Below are 22,333 nucleotides of genomic sequence, written 5' to 3' on the forward strand. Positions count from 1 at the left end.
ACTGGCAGCTCGAGGGGAGTGTCTTTTCTGCTGCATCCATGTGTGTCCATTCTGCTGGCGCTCTCTCTCACAGATCAGGAGGCAGTTGAAGGATGAAACTGAGCATGTGCGGCCATCTCAGTGAGCAGGACAATTAAGAAAGAAAACAGCAGGTGGCGCTATACAGATACATTTCATTGAATAACTCCGTGGCTATGCAAAAATTTTAATTACATGCAGTTACAAAATTATTCAGATCCAAGTTCTGTAGAATATTTTTTGTGGGACAAACCCCTTTAGGGGTCTTTCAGGACTTACTTATTGATGACCAAGTGTCCCAGTTGTTCCAGGTCATTCTTTCAAAATAAGCTGCAACATGTGTACCACTATGTCTGGCCATTATATGACTTGTATCTGGCACTTGGCAGTGTTCCCCTTTGCAATTTCTAAATGTGATTCTCAGATACCCGAGTTTTTCCCTAACTCTCCGTAGCACACCCTCAGAAGCAGCAGCAGTAATGGAAGACATTATACAGCAGTACTGATCATGGCACCTGAGGGGTCTTTTCTTAGGAGTGCTACACTCCTGGGGACTGAACGGCTCTCCCTTGTCAAGATCAAGGAAGCGTTCAGTTGCTATGACATCCTCAGGCCTTCTGAAGGCTCCAAGGCCTGTCAAAGTGAAGATCCTACCAGTCCTTGGCAGGGCTTGATAGAAATGCATGGAATCTCCCATAGGCTGCAATGTTAACCACCTGCCATCTGGGCCATTTGCCCCCTTCTTGACCAGGCCAAATTTTGCAAAACTGACATATCTCACTTTATGTGGTAATAACTTTGGAACGCCTTTATTTATCCAAGCCATTCAGAGATTGTTTTCTCATGACACATTGTACTTCATGATAGTCATAAAATTTGAGTCAAAATATTTCACCTTTATTTATGAAAAAATCCCAAATTTACCCAAAAATTTGAAAAATTTGCAATTTTCTAAATTTCAATTTCTCTGCTTTTAAAACAGAAAGTGATACCTCATAAAATATTTATTACTTAACATTCCCCATATGTCTACTTTATGTTGGCATCATTTTGGAAATGTCATTTTATTTTTTTAGGACGTTAGAAGGCTTAGAAGTTTAGAAGCAATTCTTCAAATTTTTAAGAAAATTGCCAAAACCCACTTTTTAAGGACCAGTTCAGGTCTGAAGTCACTTTGTGGGGCCTAAATAGTGGATACCCCCATAAATGACCCCATTGTAGAAACTACACCCCTCAAGGTATTCAAAACCGATTTTACAAACTTTGTTAACCCTTTAGGCGTTCCACAAGAATTAAAGGAAAATGGAGATCAAATTTTTAAATTTCACTTTTTTGGCAGATTTTCCATTTTAATCAATTTTTTTTTTAACACATCGATGGTTAACAGCCAAACAAAACTCAATATTTATTACCCAGATTCTGCGGTTTACAGAAACACCCCACATGTGGTCATAAACTGCTGTATGGGCACACGGCAGGGCGCAGAAGAAAAGGAACTCCACATGGTTTTTAGATGCCATGTCCCATTTAAAGCCCCCTGATGCACCCTTACAGTAGAAACTCCCAGAAAGTGACCCCATTTTGGAAACTAGGGGATAAGGTGCCAGTTTTATTAGTACTATTTTTGGGTACATATGATTTTTTGATCATTCATTATAACACTTTATGGGGCAAGGTGACCAAAAAATTGGTTGTTTTAGCACAGTTTCTATTTATTTATTTTTACAGCGTTCACCTGAGGGGTTCAGTCAAGTGACATTTTCATAGAGCAGATTGTTACGGACGTGGCGATACCTAATATGTATACTTTTTCTCATTTATCAAAGTTTTACACAATAATAGCATTTTTGAAACAAAAAAATTATGTTTTAATGTGTCCATGTTCTGAGAGCTATAGTTTTTTTATTTTTTGAGAGATTTTCTTATGTAGGGGCTCATTTTTTGCGGGATGAGGTGACGGTTTTATTTGTACTATTTTGTGGGACATACGCATTTTTGATCACTTGGTGTTGCACCTTTTGTGATGCAAGGTGACAAAAATTGCTTGTTTTGACACATTATTTTTTTTTTTTTTTATGGTGTTCACCTGAGGGATTAGCTCATGTGATATTTTTATAGAGCTGGTTTTTACGGACGCGGCAATACCTAATATGTATACTTTTTTTTATTTGTTTCACTTTAACACAATAATAGCATTTTTGAAACCCAAAAAAATGATGTTTTAGTGTCTCCATGTTCTAAGAGCTATAGTTTTTTTATTTTTTGAGAGATTTTCTTATGTAGGGGCTCATTTTTTGCGGTCATCCTGCAAAAAATGAGCCCCTACATAAGAAAATCTATCAAAAAAACGTCGGTGACGGTTTTATTGTTACCATTTTGTGGGACATACGCATTTTTGATCACTTGGTGTTGCACCTTTTGTGCTGCAAGGTGACAAAAATTGCTTGTTTTGACACAGTTTTTTTTTTTTTTTTTTACGGTGTTCACCTGAGGGGTTAGCTCATGTGATATTTTTATAGAGCTGGTTTTTACGGACGCGGAAATACCAAATATGTCTATTTTATTTTATTTTTTCTATTTTTAACATTTTTTTTTTCATTCCTTACTTGGGGACTTTTTTTTTTTACATGTGAAACTTTTTTTTTTTTTTTTTTTTTTACACTTTTCGTCCCCCATAAGGTCATACAAGACCTCTGGGGGACATTTACTTCACTTTTTCTTTTTTTTTTTCACTGTTGATTTCTCCTGTAACTGGGGCTGACATAGTAGCCCCAGTTACAGGACAAATGCACCCCTATAGAGGCTGTACAGCAGCAATCCTGCGCTGTACAGCCTCAGAGCAGGGCTGATCGAGGTCTGTGAAAGACCTCACACAGCTCCTGCACACTCCGGTCACGGCGGTCACATGACCGCCGGGCCGGAACAGGAAGCGCATAGCGCTTCCTGCTCTGCATACACAGCGCTCGGTGAGCGCTGTGTCTGCAGCGATCGTGAAGGCAGGGACACCTGGGCACTGTCCCTGCCTCCTCTCTGGGTTGCCCTGCTGTCACTGACAGCGGGCAACCCGATCAGCAGCTGCACGATTAGCGTGCAGCTGCTATTTCTGACAGGACGTTTTAAAACGTGCTTTCAGAAATAGAGATCCACCCATAGGATGTTTATATCCTATGGGCGGACGTAAAGTGGTTAGATAATTGCTGGCTATGTGAGGACTTCAAAATAACCACTTGTTAAAGGGAACCTGTCACCTCTACTATGCTACCCTCACTGAGCGTTTCTAAACGTTCATTGTGTTACCCTAAACATATAAATTACACTTTTAATTTCATTTGCAGACAAATTCAATAAGTATTATGCATTTTTGTACTTCCCGCCTTTTATGAAAATTAACATAAAAGAGTCATATCTTACTTGTGTGACCAGAGAAGAGTCATATTTTCAAGCTCTGACTCATCTCAGGTTAATTTGCATATGTATCAAATCGTTTTTTTTACACAATTAAAGCACACAGAGCTATGGGGACTGGGTATTGCGGATGTGCTAGCAGCCATCTAGCAACCCATGTCCTCAGCTCTATACACAAATTCCCGGTGACAGGTTCCCTTTAATTCCCCTAGGAGGACTATAAGTACAAAAAACTTTTTAAATTATAAAAAAGATATAAAAAGTTAAACTACCCCCTTCCCCATATTAAAAGTAATAAGAAATGAAGATCATTAGTTTTGTCACATCCCAAAATGCCCAAGTTATTACAATTAAAAAATATTTATTCCATAGGGTGAACGGAGTAATGGGAAAAAAAATTCTAAATGGCGGTTTCACCATATATATTGGCTGCTTCAATAACGAGTGATCAAAAAGTCATACACTCCAAAATGGCATCAGTAAAAACTACAACTCCACAAAAAATGAGCACTCACGCACTTCTATAGATATAAATATAAAAAAAAAAGTTATGGGGGTCAGAATAAAGCAATGCAAATAAACAATGTGTTTATTATTTTTTAAAGTATTAGGGCTGTTTCACACAAGCGAGTCCATTGCGGGAATCACACTCCGTGTGTGAGTGTGATCCTCCGCTCTGGACTTGCAGGAGCGCACGGCGTTATCATGATTTATAATGCTGTGTGTCTCTGCATGGCCTTATTTCTACAGAATCACACTGACAGCTTTATGTCACTAGGATTCTGTGGAAAAAAGGCCATGCAGAGACACACAGCATTATAAATCATGATAACGCCGTGCGCTCCTGCAAGTCCAGAGCGGAGGATCACACTCACACACGGAGCGTGATTCCCGCAATGGACTCGCTCGTGTGAAACAGCCCTTAAGGCCCAAGAAAACTATAAAAATTTAGTATAGTAATCATACTGACCCAGAGAATGAAGTCCGTTTGACTGCATAAGAAATGCTGTAAAAACAAAACCCATAAAACTATGGCTGAATTGAATTTTTATTTTCCATATTCCACCAATTTGGAATTTCAAGCCTCCCACCACATTGTATGCAATATAAAGTAGTAACATTAGAAAATACAACTTATTTGCAAGAAATATAAGTTATGGTTCCAGGAAGGCCAGGAGTAAGGCTACTTTCACACTAGCGTTCAGGGCTCCGCTTGTGAGCTCCGTTTGAAGGCTCTCACAAGCGGCCCCGAACACATCCGTCCAGCCCTAATGCATTCTGAGTGGATGCGGATCCGCTCAGAATGCATCAGTCTGGCAGCGTTCAGCCTCCGCTCCATTCCGCTCAGCAAGCGGACACCTGAACGCTGCTTGCAGCGTTCGGGTGTCCGCCTGGCCGTGCGGAGGCAAACGGATCAGTCCAGACTTACAATGTAAGTCAATGGGGACGGATCCGTTTGAAGTTGACACAATATGGCTCAATTTTCAAACGGATCCGTCCCCCATTGACTTTCAATGTAAAGTCTGGACGGATCCGTCTGAAACTACTTTCACACTTAGAATTTTTTCTAAACTATAATGCAGACGGATCCGTTCTGAACGTATCCAAACGTCTGCATTATAGGAGCGGATCCGTCTGTGCAGACACCAGACGGACCCGCTCTGAACGCAAGTGTGAAAGTAGCCTAAAAACTAAAAATCGTGTCCTTAACCCCTTCAGGACCCAGCCTAATTTTGCAAATCTGACATGTGTCACTTTATGTGGTAATAACTTTAAAACGCTTTTACTTATCCAAGCCATTTTGAGATTGTTTTCTCGTCACATATTTTACTTCATGACAGTGGTAAATTTGATTCAAAATATTTCATTTTTATTTATAAAAAAATACCAAGCTAGAAAAATTCGCAATTTAAAAAATTTCGATTTCTCTGCTTTTAAAACAGATAGTGATAGTGTTTGGATCATTTTGTAAATTCCATTTTCTTTTCTTGAGACGTTAGAAGGCTTAGGCCTCTTTCACATGGGTGTCGCGTGTGAGGGCCGGATAGGAAGCGGTTGCGTCGCGGGAAAATGCGCGATATGGCATGTTTGGTACCCAGACCCGAACCCGGACTTCTTCACAGAAGTTCGGGTTTGGGTTAGGTGTTCTGTAGATTTTATTATTTTCCCTTATAACATGGTTATAAGGGAAAATAATAGCATTCTTAATACAGAATGCTTAGTAAAATGTCCATTGAGGGGTTAAAAATAATAAATTTAACTCACCCCATCCACTTGGTCGCGTAGCGGATCTCCTCTTCTTTCTTCAGGACCTGGCAAAAGGACTTTTGATGACGTCACTGTGCTCATCACATGATCCATCACATGGTCCATCACCATGGTGATGGATCATGTGATGGACCATGTGATGAGCGCAGAGCCATCACCAAAGGTCCTTTTCCTCCCAGGTCATCAAAGAAGAAGAAAGAAGAAAAGCCGGGTTGCGCTCAAGTGGATGAGGTGAGTTTAATAATTTTTTATTTTTTTTAACCCCTCCATCCCAATTTTACTAAGCATTCTGTATCAAGAATGCTATTATTTTCCCTCATAACCAGGTTATAACGGAAAATAATAATGATCGGGTCCCCATCCCGATCATCTCCTAGCAATCATGCGTGAAAATCGCACCGCATCCGCACTTGCTTGCGGATGCTTGCGATCTTCACACAGCCCCATTCACTTCTATAGGGCCTGTGTTGCGTGAAAAACACACAATATAGAGCATGCTGCGATTTTCAACGCACAAGTGATGCGTGAAAATCACCGCTCATGTGCACAGCCCCATAGAAATGAATGGGTCCAGATTCAGTGCGGGTGCAATGTGTTCAACTCACGCATTCTCCCGTGTGAAAGAGGCCGTAGAAGTTTAGAAGCAAATCTGGAAATTTTTCAGAAAATTTTCAAAACCCACTTTTTAAGGACCAGTTCAGGTCTGAAGTCACTTTGCGAGGCTTACACAATAGAAACCACCCATAAATGGCCCCATTTTAGAAACTACACTCTTCAAGATATTCAAAACTGATTTTACTTTTTTGGCAGATTTTCCATTTTAATCCATTTTTTCCAGTAACAAAGCAAGGGTTAGCGGCCAAACAATATTTATTGCCTTGATTCTGTAGTTTCCAGAAACACCCCATATATGGTCGTAAACTACTGTACGGGCGATGAAGGAAAAGAACGCCATATGGTTTTTGGAAGGCAGATTTAACTGGGATAATTTTAAGTTGCAATTCACATTTGAAGACCTCCAGATGCACCCCTACAGTAGAAACTCCAAAAAAGACCCCATTTTGGAAACTATGGGATAAGGTGGCAGTTTTGTTGGTACTATTTTAGGGTACATATGATTTTTGGTTGCTCTATATTACACTTTTGTGAGGCAAGGTAACAAAGATTAGCTGTTTTGGCACCGTTTTTATTTTTTGTTATTTACAATGTTCATCTGACAGGTTAAATAATATGGTATTTTTATAGAGCAGGTTGTTACGGACGTGACAATATCAAATATGACTGTTGTTTGTTTCAGTTTTACATAATAAAGCATTTTAAAAAAAAAAGTTTTTTTGTGTCTCCATATTCTGAAAGCCATAGTTTGTTTTTTTTGTCTTTTTTTGGGCGACTGTCCAATGTAGGGGCTCATTTTTTTTCAGCATAAGATGACGGTTTGATTGGTACTATTTTAGGGTGCATATGACTTTTTGACCACTTGGTATATCACTTTTTGTGATGTAAGGTGACCAAAAATGGCTTTTTTGACACACTTTTTATTTTTTATTTTTTTACGGTATTCACCTGAGGGGTTAGATCATGTGATATTTTTTATACAGCAGGTTATTACAGATGTGGCAATACCTAATATGTATACTTTTTTTTATTTATTTAAGTTTTACACAATAATATCATTTTTGAAACAAAAAAAAAATCATGTTTTAGTGTCTCCATAGTCTGAGAGCCATAGTTTTTTTTGGGCGATTGTCTTAGGGTATCATTTTTGCAGGATAAGATGACGGTTTGAATTCCAATAGTAGAAAAGGATAATGAGGCGGCACTTACCCAGCAGTAATTCATAAAATTATCCTTTATTGGTCCGGGATGTGAGTAACAATAACCAGCAGAATTAACAGGGGCGGACAGCGAATCTTCCATGCATAGCGGCAGGGGCGGACAGCGAATCTTCCATGCATAGCGGCAGGGGTGGACAGCGAATCTTCCATGCATAGCGGCGACGGCCATTTCACGGAAAAATGCGTTTCCTCGGGCCGCTGATGTAAGCGCGTTCATGAACGCGTTAGTCAATGCCTGTGAACAAGGTCTCACACAACTTCTATTGATATTTTCAAGGATTTTTACTTCCTGGCTTGTATACTTATTCAGCATTATTAGACAAAAAATATTAATCGACCGTGGAATAATAATTATGAAGAGATCGAGTATAGCAGGTGGAAAGCAATAGGTCCTTCACCATATTGCTCTGACTGAAGTGAAAGGAAACATTGCAAGAGGTCATTAATTAATGGCTAATAGCTACAATGTGCTCATCCTCTCTGTCCGCATGTATGAGAAATCCATTTGAGAGGAGAGAACAGTTGACATGAGCATGAGATTGCGTTATCTCACTTAACAACCAAGCTATATTTCAGTTCATGTCAATTGTTTCCTGACTGGGACAACCTGAACAAGTGAATTGTGGAGTTGATGAAGAGCATATCAATATGCTTTTTGGTTAAAGTTCCACCATTTATTGTTTTGATGGGTCAGATCATTACTTTTTTAATGCTAGTAGTAGTACTATCAATAAGAGGTCAACTGTTTCACAGTGATTGGAAATCCGTAAAGCCTTGAGCTTTTAAAAGGATTAGAAACTGTGTAAAAATGTGTTTCACTGAGAAATAATTGTCTGCAAAATGATAACTCGGTTGAGCTCCACTTTCTAAATCTACTACAGGTCATTTAAAATACCCTTTGCGCTTTGGACACAGACTGGGTCCTTATTCAGGTTTAAAGGCTATGGACACTTTAGAAAGCATTTTTAAAGGATGGCATAGTACTTATTTTAGTCTCAAACATTTTTCCAATTAGTCTTTCGTGAAAATGTTAAACTGCACCAAGAACCTTTTCACATATCGTGCAGACTGTTCTTACTTCATCACTGTAACGATCGAGATCTGCTAAGGCGTAATCTGTAAAGATCGATTTACATAGGGAGATAAATCGGGCAGATTATCCAAAATGAACGCCCTCTGCTGCTTAGAAACAATACAGCTGCATGAAGACGAGCGATCGCAATAGTGATTCTTCATACTGCGGAGGAGATCGCAGAATGTACTGTGTGCCCCAGAACTGTGTCTACCTCTCCTTCACTGCCGCATGCCTGCCCAGGGTTCTCCAATACAGTGAGCAACCCTCGATTGCCCATAACCGTGACCTCACTTTGCTATACCCTGCAGGTCTGGCGTGCTGCATAAATTGGCGTCACGAACAGGATTACGAACATTCCTGCGCCATTGCGGATAGAAAACTGTGTGCTAAAAATTGCCTTAAAGTGACTAAGCCCTAATCGTTTTATTAAAAATTGCTGGGCCAAAGAACTGAAAAATTAGCGGTGTGAAGATAATATTTTCTGGACTGTTTGCTGCTTATTTGAGCCACCGCAAGTGCGCCTGGTGAACCGTTTGGCGCGAAAAAGAGGACTTTGGCGCAAAAAGAACCAGGCGGAGTCATCGCCTGGCCAGCAAGGAGGAAGAACGCCGCCTACCTGAGTCCCGGAGCTACGAGAGGCCGCGCCCACCTGCTGACGCTGTACGCAGGAGGCTCAACGCCCGTAGCCACGCATCTCGCGAGACCTGGAGCGAGCACCACCGGAGTAAGTACAGACTTAAAACTTTTGCCGGCTCCCCCGATCACCTTACCGGAATCTTCCCGACCCCTGCCAGGGCACCGGAGGGACAAAAGACTTTCCTGTGAAAAAAAAAAAAGTTATTACCATTGCCGCTCCGGTCCGCTCTGCTACATTTAAAGGGCCATACCCACCTAGCAACGCCATGTCCACACCTGAGGAAATTGGACAGGTTGCCCCAGTCGTGCCTTCTGAAGTATCCACAGCCGACCCTAGGGCTCCTGCCGCCGCGGCACCGCCAAGCCTGATGCCGCTAACTATGCCGTACTATTTTGGGGCCCCCTGGTTCCCACGATATTCAGGGGAAGCCCACAAGTTAAAGGACTTTAGGGAACAGATACTGGCCTTGTTCCGGCTTTATCCCATAACTGCCGAACAGCAAATGGAGATCCTCCTAGCTCAGTTAGAAGGGGCCGCCCGCAGGGAAGTCATGTCGTGGCCCCGCTCTGAGAAAAGTAGCCTGGAACAGATCTTTGATCGCTTGGGCACCACATTTGAGGCCAGAACGGTGTCAGAAGTTAAAATGCGTTTCTTCAGCAGAAAGCAGCAGCCTGGAGAGTCGCTCCGCGATTTTGCCCTGTCCTTACAAGAGACACTGAGAGCTGTAGTCCAAGTGGATCCCAAAGAAGCTGAGGACCAGGACCGGACTCTTAGGGAGCAATTTATTGCGGGCATAGGTACTGAGCACTTAAAGGGCCAGCTACGCATGTTGTCAGCCCAACACCCCCACTGTACATTTCTGGACTTTAAAGAATTGGCCATCAGTATATTAGGCCAGAACCCTGCTCCCGGGCCAGCAGCCTCATATGAACCCCAGGCTTGTCAGCCAAAGACTGTGAATGTGGGGTCTGCCGGGGTCAGTCAGGCCACCCAAGCTCCAGTCACAGATGTAGTGGCAGCCCTCATGGAGCAAGTGAACCATCTTACTCTAAGTCTAGAGAAGGTGTGCAAGAAAATAGAGGAGTGGGAGAGACCATTGTTACTAGAAGATGAAGGTCCTTTTCCTCCAAGGCTCAAACCTGCATATGGAGACGTATACCCAAAAGAGCCTGATGGGCGACCAAGGTACCAGCCCAGAAGTAGAAAACAGCCTGTCTGCCACCACTGCAAGAAATATGGACATACTGAATCAATGTGCTGGCAGTTAAACGGGCAACCCCTGAGGCAGAGGACCGCCCCTCGGGAGGTAGAACAGTAGGTCCAAAGGATCCAAGCTAGATGCCTAAGTATGTAGGATCCCGTCCAAAAGTCAATATATGTATCAACGGGATACCCTTTGAAGCCCTGTTGGACACTGGGTCACAGGTCACCACCATTCAACGGCCTGCCTTTGACAAGTTCTGGGATCCAAGTCTCCTCACCCAGCCACCAGAGTCCTGGCTAGATATCATTGCCAGCAACGGTAAGCCAGTGAAAGTGCATGGGTATTGGGAACCGACCCTTCAGGTGGGAGAAGCCACCCTGCCACAGCAAGGCGTGATTGTGGTACAAGCAGGAGATAAAGGAGGACACCCTGTGATATTAGGGACTAACGTTCTAAAAAATTGTTACTCTGAAGTGCTTGACGCACTAAATCAAACTATATCTTCAGCCTCACCTGCTTCCAGAAGAGTTATTCAAAAGACTATTAGTGTGCTGTGTGCTCAACAAAGGTTCGCCAACAAGAAAGGAGAAATCTGTACTGTCCGGATCCGGGATAACCGGCCGGTAACTCTGCCTCCAAATTCCCAGATCATCCTGTGGTGCCGTGCGGTGTTAGGGATCCAGGGCCAGGACTATCAAGCCCTAGTGGAACCTATTCCCTTTGAAAATCATCCCTTCGTACGGACAGCCAAGAGCCTGGTGACCGTGTCTCAAGGTAAAGTGCCTGTCCACTTAATTAACTTTGGTGATCATCCTGTTACTCTCCTTAAACACTGCCCCGTTGCTCAGCTTTTCCAGGTGTCTTTCCAGGATGTGATCCGTCTGCCTGCCACGGAGGCGTTCCAGACCACACAGAGCAGCAGCACCCCTTCCACCTCCTGGTGGGAAGAACTACATGTGGGGGACGATTCCACCCCAAAGGAGCAGATAGAGGGAGTCCTGAAGCTGGTGAAGGAGCACCACCAGGCTTTCAGCAAGCACTCCACGGACTACGGAGAGGTCAGTGTAATCAATCACACCATACCCACCGGCTCTCATCCTCCTATTAAGGAGAGGCACAGACCCATACCACCTACTACCTCAGTCTGTGAAAGAGATGATACAAGAGATGAAAGACTCTAACATAATCCGGGACAGTCATAGTCCCTGGGCTGCGCCCCTAGTACTTGTCCGAAAAAAAGATGGCAGCATAAGGTTCTGCGTGGATTACAGAAAAATTAATTAAAATCACCCACAAAGATGCATATCCATTGCCACGCATTGAAGAGTCCTTGACTGCCCTGGGGTCATCAGCCTATTTCTCCACCTTGGACTTAACCAGTGGGTACTGGCAAGTACCCATGGCCCCAGAAGATCGAGAAAAGACTGCTTTCACTACACTTATGGGCCTGTTTGAATTCAATTATATGCCGTTTGGACTGTGTAACGCTCCAGGAACGTTCCAGAGGCTGATGGAACGTTGTTTAGGCCATAGGAATTTTGAGACTGTACTCTTATATCTGGATGACGTCATTGTATACTCCAGGACGTATGAGGACCATTTAAAGCACCTGGGTGAGGTGTTTCAAGTTCTTGCTAAATATGGCCTCAAAATCAAGCCATCCAAGTGCCACCTGCTGAAACCAGCGGTCAAATACCTTGGGCACGTTGTCAGTAGTGATGAGCGGCAGGGGTCATATTCGAATTCACAATATTTCGCGAATATTTTGTAGAATATTCGTCGAAAATTCGCAAATTCGAAAATTCTCGATTTTTTTTTTACTCAAAAAATCGGAAAGGTAATGATTGTGTAATATGCGAATTTTCAGAATTCGAATTTTCGGATTCGAATTTTTTATTGCGAATTTTTCAACTTACAACTATTAGACAAAGAAGATTATATCACTATATTAGCTAAATTGCTCTATTCGATTTTTTTCGAATATTCTCTATATTGCTATAACTTTGTTTTTTCGAATATTCGTAATATTCTAAAACAAGAATATATAGCAATATAGCGAATATTCAAAAAAAACTAATATAGAGCAAAATTCGCAAACACTACTACTCCTAAAGTCAAGTATATTGCAGCCTTCTTATTGGCCCACAAGCTAGAAGCAGTGAGGGATCATGTGTACTGATAAAAAAAAATTAAAAAAAATCGAAAAAAAAAAAAAAGGAAAAAATTTGAATATTCGAAATTTCGAATATATATAACTATATTCTACATTTTCGCGAATTTTCAAAGTACCTCTATTCGCAATAAAAATTCGAAATTCGAATATTCGTGATCAACACTAGTTGTCAGTGCCGAAGGAGTACAGCCTGATCCTGATAAACTTGCTGCTGTCCGCAACTGGCCTACTCCTACGACCGTGAAAGAGGTGAGAAGCTTTCTCAGTTTTGCAGGGTACTACAGGCGTTTCATCCCGCATTTCGCACAAATTGCAGATCCCATCCAGGAACTCCTGAGGGGGCATCCAAAGAAGAGCCCGAAAACTCCTATTCCTGTTGAATGGAACCAAGAACGAGAAATTGCCTTTCAACTCCTAAAGAAGAAGTTGACTGAACCCCCTGTTCTGGGTTACCCAGATTATCAGAAGCCATTCCACCTCTACACGGATGCCAGTAAAAGAGGCCTGGGGGCCGTGTTGGCTCAAGTGCAAGATAACAAAGAAGGGGTAATTGCCTACGCCAGCAGATCCCTGAAGGGAGCTGAAAAGAATGACCAGAATTACAGTTCCTTCAAGCTGGAGTTTCTTGCCTTAGTGTGGGCTGTGACTGAAAAGTTCAAAGACTATCCTCGCTGCCACACCATTTGTTGCCTTCACGGACAATAATCCCCTAGCGCATCTGAATACAGCCAAATTAGGGGCACTGGAGCAAAGATGGGCCTCCCGCCTTGCCAACTATGACTTTACTGTGAAGTACCGGGCAGGCCGCTCCAACGATAACGCTGATGCTCTGTCGCGGCTTCCCACTACAGAGGCCCCAGATGAACCGAAAGATGCCTGGGAAGAAGTGGAGATGCCCGCGTTCTACAATAAATTTGCCCAGCAGGATAATATCCGTACTGAAAATCTCCCTGCTGCTGATCCTCCCTCATCAGATGATCCTGAGTCCAGAGGCGATCAAGAAAGATGGATTAAGCTCCAGTCCGAAAGTAGAGTCCTCGGTGAACTGCTCGACTTCCTTACCAGTGGGAAAATCCCTGAGAGAATCCGCAGGAAGAGTGCAGACCCAGAACTAGTGAAACTGTGGAGACATCGCCACCAACTATTCCTTCAAAGAGGCCTGTTGCTCAGAAGGAGTCTGGATCCAGTGTCCTGTGATAGAGTTTACCAAATTCTCCTGCCAAGTCGGGATGCCAGCCTGGTACTGGACATGTACCACAACCAGTCCGGACACTTCGGTGTGCAAAAGACTGAGGCCACCATACGGAGAAGATTCTATTGGATTGGGAAGAGAGAAGATATCGAGAAATGGTGCCGAGAATGCACTGCCTGTGCTGTGGGGCGGACTGAATGCCATGACCAGAGGGCGCCTCTCCATCCTATTGTAAGTACAGCTCCTTTAGAACTTGTTGCTATTGATCACGTGAAGTTGGAGCCGAGTCGCTCTGGGTATACGTATGCCATGACTATAATTGATCACTTCACCAAGTTTGTCGTAGCAGTGCCTGTGAAAGACCTGACAGCCAAGACCACAGCGGAGGCGTTCTGGAAGCATTTCCTGTTGCCCTACGGCTGCCCAGAAAGGATCCTCACCGACCAAGGGTCTGAGTTTGAGTCACAGCTGTTCCATGAGATGTGCCTTCTGCACAACTGTCAGAAAGTCCGGACCACCGCCTATCATCCGCAAGGTAACGGACTCTGTGAAAAAATGAATAAGACTCTCATTGAAATGCTGAGAGCAGTACCCCCTGAGACGAGGGGTGATTGGCCTACTTTGTTGCCACAACTTATGTACACTTATAACAACACCATCTATTGTTCCACCGGTTACACCCTGTTCTATCTGATGTTTGGGTGGCAAGGGAGATTACCTGCGGATCACTCCCTGGGGGTACAAGTGCCGGATGTGATCAACCCACTGCCCAGGACTGATTGGGTAGTGGAGCACCAAAGGCGTTTTCTTAATGCCAAGGAGATTGTGCAAGAACGCATGGAAAATGTCCGGGAACGCCAGCAAAAAGACTATGACCAGACTGCCCATGCGGGACCCCTGGCTCTTGGAGACAAGGTATGGTTGAAAAACAACCACCGGACCAGCAAGTTGGACAGCAAATGGGAAAGGATTCCCTACATTATTACTGCCATACCTAATGCTGCAGCCCACATTTACCAGGTCTCCAGAGAAGGAAAAGGTCCCCAAGTTGTTCACAGGAACCGCCTCAAGCCCTGTATAGAAGGAAAACCAGCGGCAGAGGAGATGGAGCCTGAGCCTTCTGAGGAAGAGTTGCCGGCTCCACCTATGGACCCTATGCAGGCTGTGGAGAACTTGATCCATGATAAAGAGCCGCTCCACTGGGCCCTCACGCCTTGGTTAAATTTACTGGTTCCTGCTCCCGTTCCTGTTAGTCCTCCGTCTGAGGACATTTTACCCCAGAGAGCTCCTGAAGAAGTTCCAGAGGCGGTGAGCTCCCCTGACCTTCCTGAGTCCAGGCAGGAAGAATCTCTGCCACTAAGGAGGTCCACTCGTTTTACCAGGGGACACCCACCTGTGAGGTTTGAGGACTACATCATAGGCCCAGGTAGCCCCTCACGGGAAACCCCTGTTTAACCCTTTTGCAAGCCTGGGTACGGACTCATGTGATCCTTTGAGCCTCCAAGGACTTATGTTTGTTTGCATTTTTATGGACTATCCTGGTTTATTGATACGCTGCACCAGGTCAGCGCCCCTGTTCCCTTACATTATCCTGAGAGAAGAGAACGACGCCCCTTTTCACCATTCCTGTCAGTTACACTGTTTGTTAATCTTTATATTGTTGCTGTGATAATTGCCATGTATGCCGGTTCTCTATTTTGTCTTTCAGGCTGCAGTATCCAGCCGGGCAGGGCCCCTCCATGTTGCGCCGAGGACGGGCAACGTTATAGCGTGGTGGTATGTAGTGTCCCACTAGGTAAAGGTGGGCACTACACAAAAGGGGTTAATGTGTCTTAATTGCATTTAATGTCATGTTTATGCAATTTCCCTGTGTTAACTGGGTGTCAGGCCTGTCAGGGTGCAGTTTAGCCTCCCGGGCGTTAGAGGGAGCCAGAGAGCCCTGGTTATATATAGGTAGGCCCAGACAGGGGAGTAGTAGTTCATTCCAGGGGACTAGAGGAGTTACTTCGTCTGCCTGAAGCTCCTGAGGCTAGGATTAGCTCAGTTGAGATGCCCCAGTAGCAGGACAGGACCTCCTGGGAGAAACCTGCAGTCATCCTCAAGCCAAGTAAGGATATTTCCAGCCAAGATAAGTAAACCAATAGGCAGAGGAACTATAAAGCAAAGCAAGGATTAATACGGGAGGAAGATATATATTTTACCAAGGATTTAAGCCACCATTTAGGCATCCGGGCCTTGGGATAAGAAACCAGACAGGAGTTCTAAAAAGAACAGTGTACACTATTTCTGAGGAAAGGTACAACCTGATTCTGAGTGTGTTGTGGATTTTCCCTCTGAGTATGTTGCATGATCAATACCTGCCATCTTGTGAAATAAGCCTGCTTGTGAAGCTTGTGATATAAAGAACTGCATTACCATCTTGATGTACAAAGTTGGACTGTTTAAGTAAAGCAACGTTTGGTTCACTATACCACCTGTGTACCTCACTTATTCCAACTATAAATCGGTGTGCCACCGTTACAGGCACTGGCGTCACGCATCCAAAAGGGACCTTGCCCCAGGCACACAAAATACCAGTAACATCCAGGGCACCTCATCCACCATCAGGCCTGGTCCCTACATACCGAGTGTGCCCCAGAGGAACTGTGTCTACCTCTCCTTCACTGCCGCATGCCTGCCCAGGGTTCTCCAATACAGTGAGCAACCCTCGATTGCCCATAACCGTGACCTCACTTCGCTATACCCTGCAGGTCTGGCGTGCTGCACATCTAATAAAAAATTCTGCCTAGCCACTGAGTTTTTCAATAAAATCTATCTGTATAGTGCCACCTGCCGTTTGTTTTTTTCTTATTTCTTTGACCTGCTCACTGAGATGGCCGCACATGCTCAGATTCATCCTACAACTGCCTCCTGAGCTGTGATAGGGAGAGCATGGACACGCCCCCTTGAGCTGTCAGCTTGATATAAATCTAGCAGAGCAATGAATGGGGAAATCTCTGGATACATGTGAGGTGGATTCAAAGGTGTCCATGGCCTTTTAAAAACAAGCATTGGGAGGTTTTTTTAAGACCGATCCTTTCTTCTATTGCTACGTCCCTTTTTGGAAACGTGGCGAGGGCAGCGTGAAAAGAGGCAGCTTTTTAGCAACTTTTTTTTAACCCCTTAAGGACCTTGCCATTTTTCACCTTAAGGACCTTGCCATTTTTGGGAAATTTAATATGTGTCACTTTATGTGGTAATGCTTTTATTTATCCAAACCATTCTGAGACTGATTTCTCGTGATACATTGTACTTCATGATAGTGGGAAATTTGAATAAAAATAATTTACCTTTTTTTATTTAAAAATTTACAGAAAATTTGGAAAAATTTGCAATTTTGAAAATTAAAATTAGAATTTCTTTGCCTTTAAGGCAGGTAATGATACATCATTTGCCATATGTCCACTTTCATGTTTGCATAATTTTGTAATTTTTAGGATGTTATATGACTTAAATTTCCGAAACCCACTTTTTTAAGGACCAGTTCAGTTATGGAAACCACCCATAAATTACCCCACTTTAGAAACTAGACCACTCAAGTTATTCAAAACTGATTTTACAAACTGTGTTAACGTTTTAGGTGTTCCACAAGAATTAGAGGAAGAAAGAGATAAAGGAAACTCAATATTTATTACCCTGATTCTGCAGTTTACAGAAACACCCCATATGTGGTCATATACTGCTTTATGGATACACTGTAGGGAGCAGAAGGAAAGTAACGCTATATGGTTTTTGGAGAACAGATTTCACTGGGATAATTTTAAGTTGCCATATAAAATGTAAAAAACCCTTGATGCAAAAGTAGAGTACAAACTCTAAAAAAGTGACCCCATTTTGGAAATGACAGGATAAGGTAAGAGTTTCGTTGGTATTATTTTGGGTACATATGATTTTTGATGGCTCTATATTACACTTTTTGTGAGGCAAGGTAACAAAAAATGACTGTTCTGGCACAGTTTTCATTTTTAGATTTTTAGGGCGTTCATCTAACAGGTTAGATCATGTGCTATTTTTATAGAGCAGGTTGTTACAGACGCAACAATTTCAAATATGTCTACTTTTATTTTTATTTTGTTTCAGTTTTACATAATAAAGCATTTTTGAAAAAAATCATGTTTTTGTATCTCCATTTTCTGAAAGCCATACAATCATCCTGTGTAGAGACTCTTTTTTTGCAGAAAGAGTTGCCATTTTTATTGGTACAATTTTTGGTACATATGATTTTTGGATCAGTCAATATTATACATTTTCGAGCAAGGTGACCAAAAGATGGTTGTGTTAGCACATTTATTTATTTTTTTATAGAGCAGGTTGTTACAGATGTGGCAATACCTAATTTGCCTATTTATTTATATTTATTTTGGTTTTACACAATAAAAGCATTTTATAAAAAATCATGTTTTTGTGTCTCCACTTTCTGAAAGCCATTTTTTTTTTTTGGGGTGATTTTCTTATGTAGGGGGTCATTTTTTGTGGCATGAGGTGATGGTTGATTAGTACTATTCTGGGGTACATACAACTTTTTGACCGCTTGGTATTACACTTTTTTGTGATATAAGATTAAAAAAATAAGTCTTTTTTTGGCGCAGTTTTTATTTTATTTTTATTTACATTGTTCATCTGATGGGTTGGATCATGTTATATTTTTATAGAGCCAGTTGTTTTGGTTTTACACAATAAAAGCATTTTTGAAAAAAACTAAATCATGTTGTTGAGTCTTCATTTTCTGAAAGGCAAATTATTATATTTTTCAGGTGATTGTCTTATTTAGGGGCTCAATTTTTGTGGAATGAGGTGATGGTTTGATTGATACTATTTTGGGGTAAAACTTTTTGATCACTTGGTATTACACTTTTTGTGATGTAAGGTAACAAAAAATTGCTTTTTTGGCACAGTTTTTATTTAAATTTTATTTACGGTGCTTACCTGATGGGGTGAATTTTTTTTTACAATTGTATATGTTTTTGTATATGTTTTTATGGGAAAGGGGCAATTTTAGTTTTTATTTTACTTGAAACTTAATTTTTTTTTACTAAAACCAAATCCGAGAAATAATAAATGAAGGACAGGAATTGTGGATGTATAAAAGACTTAAATGTATACACATATAAAATGTTACATATATCTCACAAGCAATAAAAACATATAAAGAAAACTTATGTATTAGGGCTGTCTAGACTTGGGCTGGATAGAAGTATATAATTTAATATAATGTTATTATGGACAGAGTATACCAAGAAAAATTAAATATATATATTTTTTTCATATACTAAAAAAGAATGGTGGGTTATAAATATTGGGAGAGACCAAAGTGGTATCAATCGGGTGGGTATCTATTAGTATAGTTATGTAGGGCAATGGTACATATAGTATGGGAAAAAAAAAGTTTTTTTTATCGAGAAAAAATATATAATAAAAAAATATACATACAATAAATATATAAAAATATATATATAAATATATATATATAACAAATAAATCTAAATGAAGCTGGATGGAGGAATCTGATTCTATGGATAGAGGAGGGAGTAAAAATAAAAAAATAAATATATATATATATATATATATATATATATATATATGAAAGTAAAGCTATGTCAGCACCCAAAAAAAGGGAAGTGGGTGCTAGCTCAAAGGGAAAAGCTTACCCAAAATGTACAATAGAAAAATAGAGCAGCACTCCAAAATTGAGGTAAGGGTACTTTCACACTTGCGGCAGGACGGATCCGACATGCTGTTCACCATGTCGGATCCGTCCTGCGGCTATTTCGCCGTGCCCCCGGGCCGCCGCTCCGTCCCCATTGACTATAATGGGGACGGGGGCGGAGCTCCGGCGCAGCACGGCGGTGCTTGGCGAAAGCCGCCGGACTAAAATTACTGCATGTCAGGTTTTTTAGTCCGGCGGCTTTCGCCGTGCACCGCCGTGCTGCGCCGGAGCTCCGCCCCCGTCCCCATTATAGTCAATGGGGACGGAGCGGCGGCCCGGGGGCATGGCGAAATAGCCGCAGGACGGATCCGACATGGTGAACAGCATGTCGGATCCGTCCTGCCGCAAGTGTGAAACTAGCCTAAAAAAGTGATGTTTTTATTCCCCCATTGGTGACGCGACGTTTCGGCTCCAACATGAAGCCTTTCTCATACATCAATACACATAACACAATATGTAATATATATGTCTAGACAAGGGTTGGATAGGGGTAAGTAATTAAATAAAATATATGTTGATTATATTAAACTTTAAATGAAAATATATACCAAAAATAAATAAAAATGTAAAGGAGATATTGGCCTTAATAGTTAGTATAATCTAAACATTAATTTAGCCCAAAAGGAGATAGGGAATTGAGACGGTAAATCCAAAACATCTCCTTTCTGCAAAGAGATTGATAGGCGTTTTGGACACATTCAAGGGGGGGTCACCCTAAGTAAAGATGAGTGACCATTATGGTAGATGGAAAAATGTTTGGAAACGCTGTGGGTAAGGATCTTATGTTTAATATTTGATCGGTGTTCATTTAGATGTTCTCGGAGGGATTGGGTGGTTCTACCCACATATTGCAGGTCACATGGACAATGTAGGAGATATATGACATTCCTGGATTCACAATTCATTTTGTGTTTAAGAGTGGACGGCAACATGTTTATTTTGAAGATCATAGAAACTTTATTTCCATATTATTCACCATAACCTCAACCTGTATTTAATATACATTGTTTATAATGATATCCCTCCATATTTTGATCATCTTTGGACATGTTTGGTGAACACTCACAGGAAGTGACATCACCATTCACCATTCACTTCCTCCCCACCATGTGCAAGACTCAAACCATGGACTACTATAAATACCTACATGTATGTATACCCTTTATGTTTGTCCTATGTTGATGCTCCTGAAGAAGGGGGTGCACTGTATAGCCCCTCAAACGCGCTGACCCTCGATTCCAATAAAAGGGAAGTTTCCTGACGTACCCGCTTGGTGACTGCGGCCTCTTCCTGTGATTCTACATGCGATCCTGGAGGGGGAGTTAAGCCTATGGGTGTCTTGAGCTTATCCCATAGACCAGTGATGGCTAACCTTGGCACTCCAGCCGTGGTGAAACCGCGACTCCCAGCATGCTCCATTTATTTCTATACAGTTCTGAGAGCAGCCAAGCAAGGGGGGCATCTTGGGAGTTGTAGTTTTACCACAGCTGGAGTGCCAAGGTTAGCCATCACTGCCATAGACCATCTGGGAGATTGTGAAACAGCTCTTTCTGTATAATGTTTGTGCCTAAATTGTATTGAAACTGTCATTTGGCATTCCGGGCATTAGAGGCCACTGTTTTGCAGCTACAACCAGCACATTCTGGGATTTGCATATGTAAAGCAGGTGATGACTCATGCAGGCTGCTTCTGAGTAAACCAGGAAGTGTGAGATGCTCTGACATGGTGGAAGCAATGTTCTGTGAGACACTGAATCTGATTCCATCTTGGCTTCCAGGTGTCCAGGAGTGAATGGGCATGCAGAGGAAGGAGACTAGTTGTTGTCCCTTACTTGGATCCGGCACTTTGAAAGGGAGATTGTTCCAGGAAGACCATTTACAGCGTGTGGGCAGAAGTCTGACTACCAAGCAAGGCCACATGGTTGCTGAGAGGTTGGTGGCCATCCCGAGTAAGTGGCACCCTCGGGCTCAAAACGGACGCAGGTCAGTACACCTGGTTATTCATTGACTTATATTGAGTGGCGCCTGAATTAACAGAGACTAAGCCTAGGCCTAAAGTAGTTAGCTAGTTAGGGTTATATGTTTTGCTATGCCTTACAGAACTGTTCTGCGGTGCAGTATTTGACTTGCAGGCTCTGCTGCGTCTGCCACTAGGTGTGTCTTCTTCAGCGGCACAGCATGACTTGCAGCCTCTGCTGTGTGCACCACCGGGCTAGGCCTGTCCCGCTTGCAGGGATAGTGACTGGGGGCCTGGGATATAACTTGGTCTGTGTATACTTATATTGTTGTGTTATTACTATTGTTAAAGTAAAGTTTCTGTTCCTGCATATAAAGCTGGTGTCAGTGTCGCTTTCCTTGTCTGTGACTTTGCTGTATCCTGGGGAGCCCACCCCGGTACATGGCTTACATTCCCTCGTGAAGTTAGTCATAACACAGACTGTCTTGGTTTTACCTTGTTTTTATCTTTTGATATGTTTTAAGTTGTTATCTGATACCCACTATGCATTTGGATTCTTATTAGACGTTACTATATTCTCCTATTTATTATTATTATTATTTTTATTCATACACTACATTACAGGGTTGGCGCCCTCGAGTCTGGCTGAGCCTACTTTTTTTCTCTTTTTCCAAGTATATGCTATTTCTACTAGCAGTGGCTTCCACTGCAGTTCCAGCCACTCTCAGGCAGCCACTCACTACCCTAGTCCCCATTCTGTCCTAATACAGCTCCCTTTGTTGGCGCCTGGTAGTTTTTCAAAGACTCTTCCTTTGAAAGTCTGT

At 42.3% G+C, this 22,333-nt stretch overlaps 1 protein-coding gene across 1 annotated transcript in view; it reads right to left on the reverse strand.

The window, feature by feature from the left end:
- The window catches only part of ADGRD2 (adhesion G protein-coupled receptor D2), a 388,936-nt gene that overhangs the window by 108,776 nt on the left and 257,827 nt on the right, over nt 1-22,333 (reverse strand). The window lies entirely within an intron of this gene.

This window comes from Bufo bufo, chromosome 8, assembly GCF_905171765.1.
Source record: "Bufo bufo chromosome 8, aBufBuf1.1, whole genome shotgun sequence".
NCBI lineage: Eukaryota > Metazoa > Chordata > Amphibia > Anura > Bufonidae > Bufo > Bufo bufo.